The 17,627-nt window shown below is 38.4% G+C and overlaps 1 long non-coding RNA gene across 1 annotated transcript in view; it reads left to right on the top strand.

The window, feature by feature from the left end:
* Window positions 1-17,627, top strand: part of LOC147581052 (uncharacterized) — a 325,942-nt gene that overhangs the window by 132,892 nt on the left and 175,423 nt on the right. The window contains exon 2 of the long non-coding RNA XR_015251360.1: window positions 12,584-12,719. This is a non-coding gene — a long non-coding RNA (uncharacterized LOC147581052). The remainder of the gene's footprint in view (window positions 1-12,583; window positions 12,720-17,627) is intronic.

Below are 17,627 nucleotides of genomic sequence, written 5' to 3'. Positions count from 1 at the left end.
TCGATTGGCTCAGAGACTACAGATAGGTTAGGGAAGGAGAGAGACCAACAGAGAGAAAGAGAGTGAGAAGGCGAGAAGAAGACACAAAGGGGGGAGGGAAAAGGAGAAAAAATGGGAGCGAGCAGGAATGAATTAACCTACCTGCAGTGTGGCAAAAAATAAAAATAAAAACAAATTCCATTGAAATTAGCAGAGGAACAAGGAGGAAACAAAAGGTAACTTTGGATCTGCCTTGAGGGGTTACAAGAAATACAGCAAAGGGTTCTCAACCAGTATTGAGTAGCGTGTGGGGGCAATTGCAGTTGTGGTTCTGTGGCTGTGACTGGCATTTAAACACCATGGGGTGCTCGTGCATAAGGTGTCCACAGCACTCCTGTGAAAAACCCTGCATTGACTGACAGAAGAGAAGTTAATGTCTTGAAAATCAAAAGTGCTAGGAAATGTGAGATAAGAATGCTGGTTTCAATCACCATTGTGATACTCTTTATGACAAGAACAGTAACAGAAAAAGTAATTAATTTGTATGAAGGTTTTAGATGACAAATTTTGACTACTCTGATAATTGAATACCTATCACTGTCTCAAGTTGGAGATGTAGAACTGATACTAGCAACTGTGAAAACGCTAATATCGCATCAGTTTTTATTTGGAAGAAGCATAGAACAATGCATTAACTAATCGCTTTATTGCTTTAGCATCTACTATTTCATGAATAGGATAGAGTCCTCTTGAGAATGTCCTCAAAACTTCATCAATTTTCAATGATTTTTTTCCTCCAAATCAATAGCATTTCTGAAATATGCTTTCTTTGCTCAGCTGTGCATGAAACTATTGTTTTTCTTTTGACTATAAACCCTATTTCCAGGATCTTTGAAGAAAACAATTAACTGGTAGGTTTTCTAGTGACCTGGAAAATCATAATGTTAGGATCAGAGCACTTGCAGCCATCTATATGGTGAGAGTGTATATTCCATTAGAAACAGAGCTGAGAGAGCAAAAGGAAAGTGTTACCTACATATTTATTAAGAATAATTCGTAGGATATAGAGCAAGTCCTTTTAAAACAGCATCTGGAGAGGTTCTTGAATATCATTCCTTACATTCATCCTGAAAAGATTAATCTGTTTTTCTATATTCAAGAAATTCTGTGTGCTTACAGTTGCCTTGGTACACTCACCTGAATGAAACTTGAAAGACTTTTAAAGAAAGAAGACTTTCTTATTTTTTAAGGTTTCACATAAACACTCCTACATAGAACTGAATAGTTTATATTAAGTATTTTGCAATTATTGACATCTTCCTAGGATACTACATTAATATTATGACCACAGTATAAGAAAATTTTTTTCTATGATAGTACATGACCAACATGCCTATATTCTAATAAAATGACTATAAGATCATTATCAAGACACTTAGTTAAAGTAAAAAATCATAGATGTGGAATTAAGAACTCTAGGGTTTTGATTCTGAGCTAAGTGACCCATACTTCTCAGAAATGGGCCTCTTCCTCAATATTCCACTTAGATTCTCTAGCAGGGCACAGTCTAATATTTATCAAATATTTGTGCCCAAGTTTCACCAACAGCACAAACACCTATTACTTTAAGTCTTGTCTTACTGTTTTAGGACATTTTGAGCAGTGAATATGATGATGGGCATGACCCTAAGCCCATTGGTCTCACAGTCGATATGAGGCTGTCCATGGAGACTGACTAAAATAGTGTTATGAATAGTGTTATGAATAAAATAAATTTGTTTGGAATTATTCACCATCTAAATCCTGACCCAGGGTCCAACTTTTAAAACAAAACCACCTTTCTTTTAGTCATTTAACATCTATTATAAACTTTGGAACATACCATTGTCTTTGACCGTGCAAACCACTTAATTTGTAGAAGTTCTCTAGTCATTCCAAGACCAAGGACATGCCTTAAATCTTGGCTTGGCCAATTAGATCTGTACAAACAAAGATATCAAAGGCTGGGAGGAAACCATCTATCCAACCTTCATTCAGCCAAGGAAAGAGAGATCCAGGGGTTTAAACACGAACCAAAGTCATGTGACAGAATCAGGAATAGAACTTGGAGACTCTTACTTCTTATTGTTATTTCTGCTAAGTCACAAAATTCCTCTCTGGTGTTGCAGACATCACCTCCAGATCTGACCTTTAGATGGCTAGTGGCTAACAGGAGTTAGGTTGAGACTGTACATGGGTCACTAAAGGTCATTCTCATTCATGTGGTATAACACAAAGAACACATTCTCCTGATGGAAGGTCAGAAGCATGACCATAGTGCATCAGTATCTTATTTGTTCTCAGCACATTTTGGGGTACAGAGAAGATATTAAGGTTTAAACTCTGAATTAATATATACACTTGAGGCCAAGATAATCATTCTGCCAACTATAGATATGTGGTATTAGGGAAAAGTATTTATTTTTTCTAATTCTCATTTTTCTTGACTATAACACTGTGTCAATAATATTACTACTATGTGGGATTTTCAGGATTAATGAAATAAATGGCTACCTTAAGTGTTTTATTAGTGAATTCTCCTGCTATTAATAATGAAGCTTTTCTCTCGGAAGTTCTTCATGGATTTTAGTATTAAGAATAGGAAACAGACTAAGAATCTTGGACATAATTTAGTTTAATATGTAACATTTCTTTCTAGGTAAACACACTAAGAAAGATACATAATTGTATACATAAGAATTAACTACCCTCAAATACACATAATTTCCTTCTTTTGTTGGGGAACTCAGACTCAGACATTTAACAATTTGTTTTATAACTATGTTTACATTATTTAATGATGTATTTGATATCAAAGCAATAAATCAATATGTAAATGGAAGAAAAGCATACTTTATATTCTTTTAACGTATGAAATGCTTTCACTTATTCTCATCACTCAAAGAAGAATTTCAAAATTCATGAGTGCTTTGAGACTTTTTATACTGAACAAGAAATACCACTATCTTTTCCTTAGCTCATGCTTTTATTCATGCCACAAATTTTCATGGAGTTTCTTTTAATATGAATTTATAAAGCACAGTAAGTTATTTAATTTGTATGGATTATTTAATCATACAATGATTATTAAATGAACTAAACAATTACATTTTATCTTAATGAAAAACTATGTATAAGTACTTTTTCCATTTATCTTGCAAAATAGCTATGCAACACCATTAGAATCATAGCAAAGTATTAGCTCAAAGAATGCGTAAATCATGCCTCTCTGTTTCTGTGGTCCATGGCTGAATGAATTTTTCATCAGCACATCTCTTTTTTAATGTATGACGTTTCTTCATGATGACATGGAAATTAAAGATTTTCTAATTTGAGGATTATAGTTAAACATTTATCAAATGACATGAAAGTAAGCCTTTTTAAATTGTGCCAAAGGAGAGTGACAGCCCAATAGGGATTCTATCAGGAAGACAATTCAGAGCCATTTTCCCTCTCATCACGCTCTTGATTTTAGTCTGGCCCATAGATACATTGTGTAGCATAGAATTTAACACTGGCAGCTGGGATGGGAGACCAAATGTATTATCCAATGCATGAATAATGTGTGATATAATTGTGAGAGGATTTTTTTTTTTTGAAGAGTTGAAACATATTGCAAGTGGGACAAGTTAGATCGGCCTAGTTTCATTTCACTTAAAATGTTGCATCTGAAAATTGAGAAAACATTTATTGAATGCCTCTTTTATGATAGGTACTGAACTCTTATACATACCAAGTTGCTTATGAGACATTCAAATCTAAATCTAAGAGGCCCATCTAGAATTTAGTAGGTCCAAAACTAAGCTGATTCTTTCCCACCCCATCATCCGACCTGCTTCTTTTTCTCTACTTCCTAAATGTACAGCCATAAACCTAGAGACCCAAGATACGATCTATGTGTCATTGAAATTCCTTCCTCTAATTTACTTCCCTAACATAATTTATCACCATATCCAATTGATTTAGTCTCTGAAAAGCTTCTTGAATTCAACCCCTACTTCACAGGACTCCTTGACTAATGTGACGCTTTATTTCTGTCCTAGATCATTTCAATAGTCTATGTACAGTCCAGTCTTTCTTCCTCTCGTCTCACCAAATCCCATTTTTCCCTGAGCACTGACACAAAGCAGCTTTCTAAAGTACAGATCTGAGCACAGTATCACAGCACTTCATACCTTTCTTTGGATCCCCATTGCCTATAAAACTTGAACTATGTCCAAATTTCACAGAGCCATTGCCTTGTCTCCTGCTACCATCTCCCTTTCTGTTTATGCCCTATGCTCCAGTCACCTTCTTTGTCTGCTAATTTGCCATGGGGCTTTCAGGTCTCTGTGCCCTTGACACTCCCCCTGCTTGGAAGTCCTTTTCATCGCGTATGAATGAAAACAATCTACTAAATCCTCAAAAACCAGTTTAAAGATTACTTCCTGAATAAAACCTTTCTTGATGTTTCTGTTTAGCTAATTTTTTTCTCTTCCCCCACCTCACTGCATTCTACACACATTATTGTGATAGCTCTTGCCATAATTGCAAATACTTTTTTATGTTTTATATTAGTGACAGTGGCAAGAATTTTTTTTAATGTTTACTTATTTATTTTTATTGAGAGAGAGAGAGAGAGAGAGAGAGAGAGAGAGATTGAGAGCAGGGGAGGGGTAGGGAGAGAGGGAGAGAGAAAATCCCAAGCAGGCTCCACACTGTCAGGACAGAGCCCGACGCAGGGCTCAGTCCCACAAATTGTGAGATCATGACCTGAGCCTAAATCAAGAGTTGGACTCTTAACTGACTGAACCACCCCAGCGTCTCCAACAAGAAGCCTCTAATCCACGTCTGTCTTCAGATGCTCCTCTTTCTCGCCTTCCTCCCTCATGGTTTCTAGATTCCCTAAAAACCTTGGATATTCCTTCATTGCTTATACTGTAAAGTCCAGCTGGTGAGCATGGTACACTGAGCTTTTCACTCTCCATTTCCAACCCCAATTCCATCACCCATGCCATTCACCCTACATTCTCATAGACAGTAAGTCAGTTCTAAATGTACCATGGTAGTTCATACCTTGTTTATTTTTCCTTTTCTAAGAAATGTTGTTTTTTTTTCCTTCCTCTCCAGATGGTCTCTCTCTTATTATTATATGAAGGCTCACAAGACACACAAAATATCTACAAAGCCTTCCTTGCACTCTAGTGAGTTCATCTACTTTTGTCTTTCTACTTCCAGAAGATCTGAAAAGGGCCATGTTGTCCTTAGAATCTTGTAATAGCCTAACTGGTCTCCTCCTTCCATACTTGTCAATCCTCAGCACAGTGACAATAGTGAGTCATTTAAATGGAATATCAGATCTTGTTAGTCCTCAACTCAAAACCCTTCACTGGGTCCCCATCTCATTCAGTCCTGACAAGGCCCTGCATCTTATGGCCTGTGTCACTTCCCTGACCTCTCCTCATACTGTCAGCTGGCTGCCTTACCACCTGGCTGCCTTGCTCTTCATTGAACTCCTCAGACAAACTCTTGGCTCTGGGCATATGCACTTGCCTTTTTCTCTACCTGAAACGTTCTTCTCCAAATAATCACATGGCTTCTATCTCCACCCCTTCATAAATATCAAACTGTCATTGAAACTTCTCAGCTTTCCTATTTGACACTGTACTTAAGTCTTTTCCTACCCTCATTTCCTATCCCCCTTCATTGCTCTTACTTTCTTCAGATCAAATATTTTCTATTTTATTTCTTGTTGCTTTTCCTGGAAAACAAGCTTCACAGAGCAGAATTTTTTTCCCCTATTGTGTTTTCTGCGATATCCCTAGAGCTTAGGACTATTTCTGGTTTACAATAAGTCTCAAGTATATATGTTAAGTAAATACACACATTCATGCTATAAAGTACTTAAATGGAGAGGTCATGTTTGACTCAGTTCCATGATTCCATCTGGGAATGATCCTTGGCACATAATCATTAATCCACAAAAGTTTTTGATTAATAAACAAATGTATTTGCCAGCCCTTGGATACAATGTAGGAGAAGCTACTTAAACATGCAGCAGTATATTTGCTAGATTACTTCCATCTAAATATAGTTAGATAAACAACTTAACCTAGGTGGAAAAATGGTCAGCTATTATTGGCTAGTGATTAGAGAGTTCCTCATTTATCTGAAAGATTATTGGAAGTCAATCCACTGTACCTGTCAGTGAGATTTGTTGTTGTTCCTTTTAACAACTTTATTCTTTTACATTGTTGAAAGACAATGTTGCTTTTCAACACTGGCTTTAAGGTAGAACATTGGGACATTACAGAAAATTCTGATGCCACATATCCAGAGTCAGGAATTCTTATTCAATTAGTTGGGGTGCAACCTGCGCATGGTAGTTTTTAAATAGTCCCAGAGAAATGAGAATGAAGAACCAGAATCAGGGGCCACAGTTTAAAAGGGCTGTATCTTAGGTTAACTGGCCAGGTCTCAATGGTTGCCACATACCTTACTCTCACCATGACTGGTGAAGTTGAAATAGTATTTTACATAAACTCAACAGGAATCAATAAAAGCACATATATAGTCATTTTTAATAAAGGAAAGCAGCTAACTTTTTTTTCTGATGTAAATGATAGATTACTTCATACTTTTAAAAGTTATTTTAGTGAGTTTATGGCTATATCCTGTGTAAAATACATTTTTACTTTAGCTATTAAATTGTAAGTGTGAATAGAAGAGAAAACTGGCATACAAATGGACAAATTCATTGTTTTCTTCTGTAAAACTAAATCTTATGAAAGGTTCCCTTCTCTCTGTGAATCAAAGTCCTGTGGATTAATTTATCATCAAAACTAGCATCAGCTTAAGAGAGAAACTTGAGAGTCAGCTTAAGAGAAAGAAATGAAATTTTCAAACTGGACATGAAATGATTTTAGACAGAATTTTTTGTCTGCTACTGATTCCTTCCTAACAGAACAGTGAGGAATTGATGGTGATGACATCCTAACTAACATAAATAATCCCATTGGTATGTATAGTGACTTAAATTTGTCTTTCTAGGAAATCAAATAGTGATTACAATTTACTATGCATGTAGAGCAAATATAGAATATAGAATTAATTTTATACAAATACTTCAATTTCTGTATTTTTACACAGAATGAGTTGTATATCGCACAAGCATTATTGCATATGTATGTATTATATATATATGTTTATATTTATATATTATATATATGTAACATATCTATAAAGAACACATAATCAGCAGTGCCTGACTTAGAGGGTAAGTTTTACCTACAGTTTATAGTAGCTGTGGCTCAAAGAATGGCATTTTTTTTTCTTTTTGGTACTAAGTCATTGAAGAGACTTATAGAGACAATTGGGTTTATTTCCACAGTTACACGGTCTGTGTTTTTAGTAACACGTGGGCCTTTGCTTCCTTGTTGAAAATGAACCTTTCCCAAAGCCAGACTGTGTGGGATGTGTTGGAGAAAAAGTGACCCTCTTGCTCATCACCCAGTGAATAATGACGCCAGTGATGTTAATATTCGTGGCACTTGAAGGAATCATGATCCATCATCATGCCTCCCTCACTGCCCAGTGAAACTATGTACCCACAGCTGCTGGGGAACTTCCAGTTTTACAGCACAATCTGAAACTAAGGTACATCCAAGTTGTAAAAACAACTGAAATACTACACTGCTACATTCTATTACTAGGACAAATAAGTCTGGCATGTTAAGGTCTGTAATCTGTGTTTAGTTCACTCCTCTCAGGCCATTGTATTTAGGCCATTTTGGTCCTCACTTTTAGAAGATGAATTTTTGGTGCCTTTAGGTAGACAAACCTAGATGCTTCTTGTTTTCCTAACTTCCACCTCTGTCCGTAACTCTCATAAGATAAATAAGTCCCTATGTCATGAATTTACTTGATTCTTAACAAATGAAACTCTTTATCTCTTCTGTCATGCTCTTAATTTCATTAGGACCCATCTCTATATACCAAGACAGATAAATAACATTGAATTTAACTGAGAAACATAAATGTATATTCATGAAAGTTTATTTGTACATAGCTCAATACAAAATAAACTCCATTTGTTTTTGCCTTAATGTCATGAATTAGAGAGTTCAAATAGTTGAAATTCCATTTACTTACCCTGCCATTTTTCTTAGATGTGCATATTTAATCTTTGTCTTACCTTCTTCTTTTTTTTTTTAAGCTTGTTAAAAATAAGGCTTTCTGAAGATAAATGTGGAAAAAAACCTCCTCACTTCTGTGACTTTCTTGCATCTTTGTTGTTTTATTTAAATTAACAAAAATTTTTCTTCCTTCCCTTCTCTTTTTTTGAAACCCCAAGTATTTGTTTGATTTAAATTATGTTTAAAGTTAATCAGTTTCAAGGAAAGACATTTAAGGTCTTGGAAGAAAACAATTTTTTTTTCTCCATTTGAGTCATCTTAACCTCTTCTCCCATCCCTCAGATAGAATTGAGGGTGTTTTTTCTGTAATAAAAGGATGTTTTTTTAAGGGATAAGACAATTTAGACAGAAATCAATAAGGTGTCCTGAAAAAGAAAAAGCACAGGGCCTTAGAGTCAGACAGACCTGGCTGAGTAACCTGGGTAAGGACCTGGGTATTTCTGCACCTTATTTCTATTTTTTATAAAATGTGAATACTCTTATCTCATGCTTTCAGAATATTAAGTGTAATTAGAGAACATACAGAGTATGTATTATGTTGTAGGTCTTTATTCAAAAAATAGGAATTCCATTTCATGTTGCCCCTTCCAATGAAAATGCCAAAATTATTTTTATCTAAGATCTTGTTGATTCCTATACTTCTAAGTGACTGCTGTTATGTTAATAAATAACACAGGTTTAAGAAATACAGCTTGACTATTTAGTGTCATCAGTCGATGACTGCTTCAATGGAATAGATATTCAGTGACCTAAAGCTGCTAGGACAGCTAAAGCACCAAAAGAATCCCATACAAGCAAAATTTCAGATCAAGGGCTTAATTTCTTATCAAAGCAAAACCCATTGATTCTTGGCCCTAGACGAGAACATCTTCAGAACAAATAGCTCTATATTCAGTTAAGTTGCCAGTAGCAGTTATTTTGAATTGTCTTCTACGACTTAACTGAAGACATTCAATTGTCACTGGTGGGGATGGGGGATTCTGAAAGCAAAGAAAGACCCCAAAGAAGAAACCTGTGTCAGATTTAGTGTCAGAAGGAAGTAGATAGAGTGTCTCCTGGACCTATTTTGAAGGGAACCAATCCAGATATATTATCTGTTTAAAAACAGTGTCTCAGCACTGTCAGTGTCTGGAGTTGCTCTGAAAACATAGAAGATTTGTCATAAAACCTGAAATAGAAGGTGTAGTCTCTGGCTGCAGAATGCACCCTGGCATGAGATGGCCATCTCAGCATCTGGTTAGTAAATTACCTCAGCAGAAAACACTCTCCTTTGTTGACAAATGGTCTAGCTGCTTTCTCAGTGAGACTGGAGGATGAGAAACTTCTGGAAACATAATTTGTATTCAGTCCCTAAATATGGAAATATGTTGAAAAGTCCACTAGTCCAGGTGGAATCATGAACCAAATATTATTATAAACAACGTCAATGCTTCTCTTCATTCTTTTCTTTAAAAGCATAACTGAGCTTGAGAACCCAAATTCTAAAAATGCTTTTGCTGCAGTTTATTAATATCAAAACCAATAAGAAAAAAATTTTGCATGGCATTATTATTAAAATAAATTTAAACAATGAGATTTCTGAGTTGAACGATTGAGTATTTCAAGACGTATTTATCAAATAATACTATCTAAGGCCGAGGCAGTTCTTTGCCAAGGTAACAGTAAGAGAGAATTAACAATGACCTTTCCTTTTATTTGGACTATGTCAATATCAAAAACAAATACACTTTGGGAATGCAAGCTGGTGCAGCCACTCTGGAAAACAGTATGGAGGTTCCTCAAAAAACTAAAAATAGAACTACCTTACTATCAGCAATTGCACTAGTAGGCATTTATCCACAGGATACAGGTGTGCTGTTTCGAAGAGATACATGCACCCCCATGTTTATAGCAGCACTATCAACAATAGCCAAAGTATGGAAAAAGCCAACATGTCCATCGATGGATGAATGGATAAGGATGTAGTATATATATACAATGGAGTCTTACTCGGCAATCAAAAAGAATGAAATCTTGCCATTTGCAACTACGTGGAGGGAACTGGAGGGTACTATGCTAAATGAAATTAGTCAGTCAGAGAAAGACAAAAATCATATGACTTCACTATTATGAGGACTTTAAGAGACAAAACAGGTGAACATAAGGGAAGGGAAACAAAAATAAGATAAAAACAGGGAGGGGGACAAAACAGAAGAGACTCAAATATGGAGAACAAACTGAGGGTTAATGGAGAACAAACTGAGGATTACTGGAGGGATTGTGGGACGGGGGATGGGCTAAATGGGTAAGGGGCATTATGGAATATACTCGTGAAATCATTGTTGCACTATATGCTAACTAATTTGGATGTAAATTTTAAAAAATAAAAAAACAAATAAACTAAAAGTTGAAACAAAAAATTCATTTAACTAAACAATGTTAGAATTTGAAGAGAACTTTGATATTCTCTATTAAAACCTATTCATAATACAGACAAGAAATATAACATATGAGGTCCAAGCAGGATTAGAAACTATGAACTCCTCAAATTTTTGTCTTCTTGTGCTTCTTCCATCACATGAAATCTCATCTTCATGTTCAGCGAGCAGTAAAAGGATTTACATGACCAAAATACAAGGGGCATGTGGGAGATAGTAAGGCTAGAAAGGCAGGTGGTATAAAGTTGTCTATCCTTCAGTAAAGTAATAGGCTGAATAGTTGGGACTTTATTCACTGTGTAAGAGGGATTCTCTGGAAATAGTATGGCAGCTATATCAGAGAGCTATCAGGAAGCCCATAGGACAACCTTACATCTGCATGTTGATGCTCTGCCCATAAAGCTCAGATAACAATTTGCCACCCATCTCACACACTATATGAGTAAATTCATCTTCTTCATAGTGCCCGGGTACCATGGCTATGAGAAGACTGCAAGAGGTACATACAGGGAAATCACACTCTCTAGAAGTAAATAGTATGATGTAACTGGAGAAGAAAAGGACACGGCATTATGCAAGCCTGTTTCTCTCCACTTAGTTCTCTTATGAAGACTGAGGTTCCTCCTCCTAAAACCCAGTACACCTTGAAAAATGTGGTCAAAAGCCACAATTTCTGAAACAGTGTGGGAGCTAGCAGAGCTGCAACCATTCGTAACCTCTGGCAGGTCTTTTAGCTTGAATTTATTCATATATAGAAAGAGAAGAATATTAATTGCCTATATTAGTATTGTGGGTGCGCTTGGGTGGCTTATCGTTTGAGCATCCGACTTCGGCTCAGGTCATGATCTCATGGTTCATGAGTTCAAGCCCCACAACGGGCATGCTGCTCTCAGTACAGAGTCCACTTAGGATCTTCTGTCTCCCTCTCACTCTATCCCTTCCCAACTCGTGCTCTCTCTCTCTGTATATATATATATATATATATATATATATATATATAGATACAGATATAGATGATATAGATATAGATATAGATGATACAGGTATAGATATAGATGATATAGATATAGATATAGATATAGATATAGATATAGATATAGACATAGACATAGATATAGATATATAGTGGACCTCAGAAGGTGGTTGTGAAGTACCAATGGGACAATGTATGTGGAAGCACCTAGCCTGATTAGATTCACAACTTTCATTTTTTAATAAATCTTAAATTGGACAAGTCATTTTATTCTGAGAACTATGATGCAAATATCTGTTTAAGGGTCAACCATAGGTCAAATAAATAGAAAATCTTAAAAATCACTTCACCTAATCTAATATTCTATCATAAAGTATTTAAACTAAAAAAAAAAAATCAATTTGCTCTTAAAATTTATTTTTTTCAACGTTTATTTATTTTTGGGACAGAGAGAGACAGAGCATGAGCGGGGGAGGGGCAGAGAGAGAGGGAGACACAGAATCGGAAACAGGCTCCAGGCTCTCAGCCATCAGCCCAGAGCCCGACGCGGGGCTCGAACTCACGGACCGCGAGATCGTGACCTGGCTGAAGTCGGACGCTTAACCGACTGCACCACCCAGGCGCCCCCTTTTTTTTTTTTTTTTTTTAATTTTTTTTTTTTCAACGTTTATTTATTTTTGGGACAGAGAGAGACAGAGCATGAGCGGGGGAGGGGCAGAGAGAGAGGGAGACACAGAATCGGAAACAGGTCAATTTGCTCTTTAAGAAAGTGATAGCACAAGGAAGTGTTTAATATGGAAGAGCTCTTCATTGTGTAGTAATTCTTTCTCATCTCAGAACCTTAAATATATTACCAAGGAATTACAAAAAGATTACGTGGGACTTCTGGTTAGGATATAGAAAGTCACAGGAAATCATTGCTTTCATCCTAACAACCAGAAGAAGCTGGATAACCTTCAAAACCACAGAAGTCTTTTTTTTTTTTTTTTATGATCCTTCAGAGAGCTGAAGATGCAGTGAAACCTAAATAAACTAATTTCCAGAAAGATGACAAGCCCTTCACAAGAGAGAAGAGTTCCACAGCTGTTCGCATTTCAGGCCAACGAGCAGAAGAGGAGGTACCTACCATAAAAGCAGGTAAGGAGAAACCAGCTAAACTTTTAATGAACTTTTAATGGCTGTGCGTAGGCTGGCATGAGAGATTAGACTTCCAAAGAGCCTAAAAACCACAGAGCAGACCTGCAACCACCCACCAACTATTTCCCACTAGTCTTCACCTTGTGCTTGAAACTACTATGCCAAAAATCTGGGACGAGTCAGCAGAGCTGAGAGAGAGACTCTGTGAGGCACAGAGCCTCCTGTAAGTATAACACAGCACCCACTGGAGGGAAAGGGGACAATGTGCAGGAGAGCTGAGATGTGCAGGTCTCTCAGAAAACACACTGAGGCGAGAAGGAAGGAAAAACTTTGTGACAATCCATTTTTTCATAGCATGTAAAATAGCTGCCCTTGCAAGTCTGGGGAATAGGAAGAATAGAGTTGGAACCAGGGGTGACCCTGGATGTCAAAATCTTCTGCCCAGTTAATCAAAAAGTTGGCAGCTAAGCTATAAAGCAGAGGTATACTGTTCTTAGTACAAAGAGATGGTGGCTCAGTTCCAAAGACAAAGAAAACTCCTGAATTTAACCAGTACTCAGATCCTAAGCCACGCTCAGAGGAAAATCTAGATCCTTCCTTAAAACATGTGAAGCCATTGACGAAAGTTGGCTCAGCCCAACTGTGTATCATACTGGTATAGTCTTTCACTCTAGAATCCAAATGAAAGAAGGGGGATAACGTTTTTTTGGAAGTTAATATTACTTCAGGCTCTTCTATTACACAAAATGTCTCGCATACAATAAAAAATAGTGAGATATTTAAAAAGCAAGATAAGGAGTCCATGGTCAATAAAGAAAAAAGTCAATAGAAATACACACAGAAATGGCCCAGATCAGACAGACACTTTATTTTTTTTTTTTCAACGTTTTTATATTTATTTTTGGGACAGAGAGAGACAGAGCATGAATGGGCGAGGGGCAGAGAGAGAGGGAGACACAGAATCGGAAACAGGCTCCAGGCTCTGAGCCATCAGCCCAGAGCCCGACGCGGGGCTCGAACTCACGGACCGAGAGATCGCGACCTGGCTGAAGTCGGACGCTTAACCGACTGCGCCACCCAGGCGCCCCCAGACAGACACTTTAAAATAGCTAGGACAAGAGGCGTTCCGGGGGAGAGGGAAGATGGCGGCATAGGAGGACGCTGGGCTCACTGCGCGTCCTGCTGATCACTTAGATTCCACCTACACCTGCCTAAATAACCCAGAAAACCGCCAGAGGATTAGCAGAACGGAGTCGCCGGAGCCAAGCGCAGACAAGAGGCCCACGGAAGAGGCTAGGAAGGGCGGCGAGGCGGTGCGTGCTCCACGGACTGGCGGGAGGGAGCCGGGGAGGAGGGGCCGCTCGCAGGCCAAGCAGAGCCCCCGAGTCTGGCTTGCAAAAAGCCGAGGGGCCTGACGGACTGTGTTCCGACAGCAAGCGCGACTTAGCGGCTGGGAAGTCATAAGTTAACAGCTCTGCTCAGAAAGCGGGAAGGCTGGAGGACAAAGGGAAGGAGAGCTGCTGAGCCCCCTGATGACAGAGCTCAGTTTGGTAGGGAACAAAGGCGCTCGCCAGCGCCATCTCCCCCGCCCATCCCCCAGCCAAAATCCCAAAGAGAACCAGTTCCTGCCAGGGAACTTGCTCGCTCCGCGCACACACCCAACTCTGCGCTTCTGCGGAGCCAAACCTCCGGCAGTGGATCTGACTCCCTCCTGCTGCCACAGGGCCCCTCCTGAAGTGGATCACCTGAGGAGAAGCAAGCTAAGCCTGCCCCTCCTGCCCCCGTGCACCTTGCCTACCCACCCCAGCTAAGACGCCAGATCCCCAGCATCACAAGCCTGGCAGTGTGCAAGTAGCCCAGACTGGCCACCCCACCCCACAGTGAATCCCGCCCCTAGGAGAGGGGAAGAGAAGGCACACACCAGTCTGACTGTGGACACAGCGGTGGGCTGGGGGCAGACATCAGGTCTGACTGCGGCTCCGCCCACCAACTCCAGTTATACACCACAGCACAGGGGAAGTGCCCTGCAGGTCCTCACCACGCCAGGGACTATCCAAAATGACCAAGCGGAAGAATTCCCCTCAGAAGAATCTCCAGGAAATAACAACAGCTAATGAGCTGATCAAAAAGGATTTAAATAATATAACAGAAAGTGAATTTAGAATAATAGTCATAAAATTAATCGCTGGGCTTGAAAACAGTATAGCTGACAGCAGAGAATCTCTTGCTACAGAGATCAAGGGACTAAGGAACAGTCACGAGGAGCTGAAAAACGCTTTAAACGAAATGCATAACAAAATGGAAACCACCACGGCTCGGATTGAAGAGGCAGAGGAGAGAATAGGTGAACTAGAAGATAAAGTTATGGAAAAAGAGGAAGCTGAGAAAAAGAAGGATAAAAAAATCCAGGAATATGAGGGGAAAATTAGAGAACTAAGTGATACACTAAAAAGAAATAATCTACGCATAATTGGTATCCCAGAGGAGGAAGAGAGAGGGAAAGGTGCTGAAGGGGTACTTGAAGAAATAATAGCTGAGAACTTCCCTCAAGTGGGGAAGGAAAAAGGCATTGAAATCCAAGAGGCACAGAGAACTCCCTTCAGACGTAACTTGAATCGATCTTCTGCACGACATATCATGGTGAAACTGGCAAAATACAAGGATAAAGAGAAAATTCTGAAAGCAGCAAGGGGTAAACGTGCCCTCACATATAAAGGGAGACCTATAAGACTCGTGACTGATCTCTCTTTTGAAACTTGGCAGGCCAGAAAGAATTGGCACGAGATTTTCAGGGTGCTAGACAGAAAAAATATGCAGCCGAGAATCCTTTGTCCAGCAAGTCTGTCATTTAGAATAGAAGGAGAGATAAAGGTCTTCCCAAACAAACAAAAACTGAAGGAATTTGTCACCACTAAACCGGCCCTACAAGAGATCCTAAGGGGGACCCTGTGAGACAAAGTACCAGAGACATCACTACAAGCATAAAACATACAGACATCACAATGACTCTAAACCCATATCTTTCTATAATAACACTGAATGTAAATGGATTAAATGCGCCAACCAAAAGACATAGGGTATCAGAATGGATAAAAAAACAAGACCCATCTATTTGCTGTCTACAAGAGATTCATTTTAGACCTGAGGACACCTTTAGATTGAGAGTGAGGGGATGGAGAACTATTTATCATGCTACTGGAAGCCAAAAGAAAGCTGGAGTAGCCATACTTCTATCAGACAAACTAGACTTTAAATTAAAGGCTGTAACAAGAGATGAAGAAGGACATTATATAATAGTGACAGGGTCTATCCATCAGGAAGAGCTAACAATTATAAATGTCTATGCGCCGAATACCGGAGCGCCCAAATATATAAAACAATTACTCATAAACATAAGCAACCTTATTGAGAAGAATGTGGTCATTGCAGGGGACTTTAACACCCCACTTACAGAAATGGATAGATCATCTAGATACACGGTCAATAAAGAAACAAGGGCCCTGAATGAGACATTGGATCAGATGGACTTGACAGATATATTTAGAACTCTGCATCCCAAAGCAACAGAATATACTTGCTTCTCGAGTGCACATGGAACATTCTCCAAGATAGATCATATACTGGGTCACAAAACAGCCCTTCATAAGTTTACAAGAATTGAAATCATACCATGCATACTTTCAGACCACAATGCTATGAAGCTTGAAATCAACCACAGAAAAAAGTCTGGAAAACCTCCAAAAGCATGGAGGTTAAAGAACACCCTACTAACGAATGAGTGGGTCAACCAGGCAATTAGAGAAGAAATTAAAAAATATATGGAAACAAACGAAAATGAAAATACAACAATCCAAACGCTTTGGGACGCAGCGAAGGCAGTCCTGAGAGGAAAATACATTGCAATCCAGGCCTATCTCAAGAAACAAGAAAAATCCCAAATACAAAATCTAACAGCACACCTAAAGGAAATAGAAGCAGAACAGCAAAGGCAGCCTAAACCCAGCAGAAGAAGAGAAATAATAAAGAGCAGAGCAGAAATAAACAATATAGAATCTAAAAAAACTGTAGAACAGATCAACGAAACCAAGAGTTGGTTTTTTGAAAAAATAAACAAAATTGACAAACCTCTAGCCAGGCTTCTCAAAAAGAAAAGGGAGATGGCCCAAATAGATAAAATCATGAATGAAAATGGAATTATTACAACCAATCCCTCAGAGATACAAACAATTATCAGGGAATACTATGAAAAATTATATGCCAACAAACTGGACAACCTGGAAGAAATGGACAAATGCCTGAACACCCACACTCTTCCAAAACTCAATCAGGAGGAAATAGAAAGCTTGAACAGACCCATAACCAGCGAAGAAATTGAATCGGTTATCAAAAATCTCCCAACAAATAAGAGTCCAGGACCAGATGGCTTCCCAGGGGAGTTCTACCAGATGTTTAAAGCAGAGATAATACCTATCCTTCTCAAACTATTCCAAGAAATAGAAAGGGAAGGAAAACTTCCAGACTCATTCTATGAAGCCAGTATTACTTTGATTCCTAAACCAGACAGAGACCCAGTAAAACAAGAGAACTACAGGCCAATATCCCTGATGAATATGGATGCAAAAATTCTCAAGAAGATACTAGCAAATCGAATTCAACGGCATATAAAAAGAATTATTCACCATGATCAAGTGGGATTCATTCCTGGGATGCAGGGCTGGTTCAACATTCGCAAATCAATCAACGTGATACACCACATTAACAAAAAAAAAGAGAAAAACCATATGATCCTGTCAATCGATGCAGAAAAGGCCTTTGACAAAATCCAGCACCCTTTCTTAATAAAAACCCTTGAGAAAGTCGGGATAGAAGGAACATACTTAAAGATCATAAAAGCCATTTATGAAAAGC

This window comes from Puma concolor, chromosome B2 (genome assembly GCF_028749965.1).
Source record: "Puma concolor isolate L17-30 chromosome B2, mPumCon1.1.hap2, whole genome shotgun sequence".
NCBI lineage: Eukaryota > Metazoa > Chordata > Mammalia > Carnivora > Felidae > Puma > Puma concolor.
Note: the sequence above shows the minus strand (reverse complement) of the source record. Positions and strands in the feature narration are given on the sequence as shown.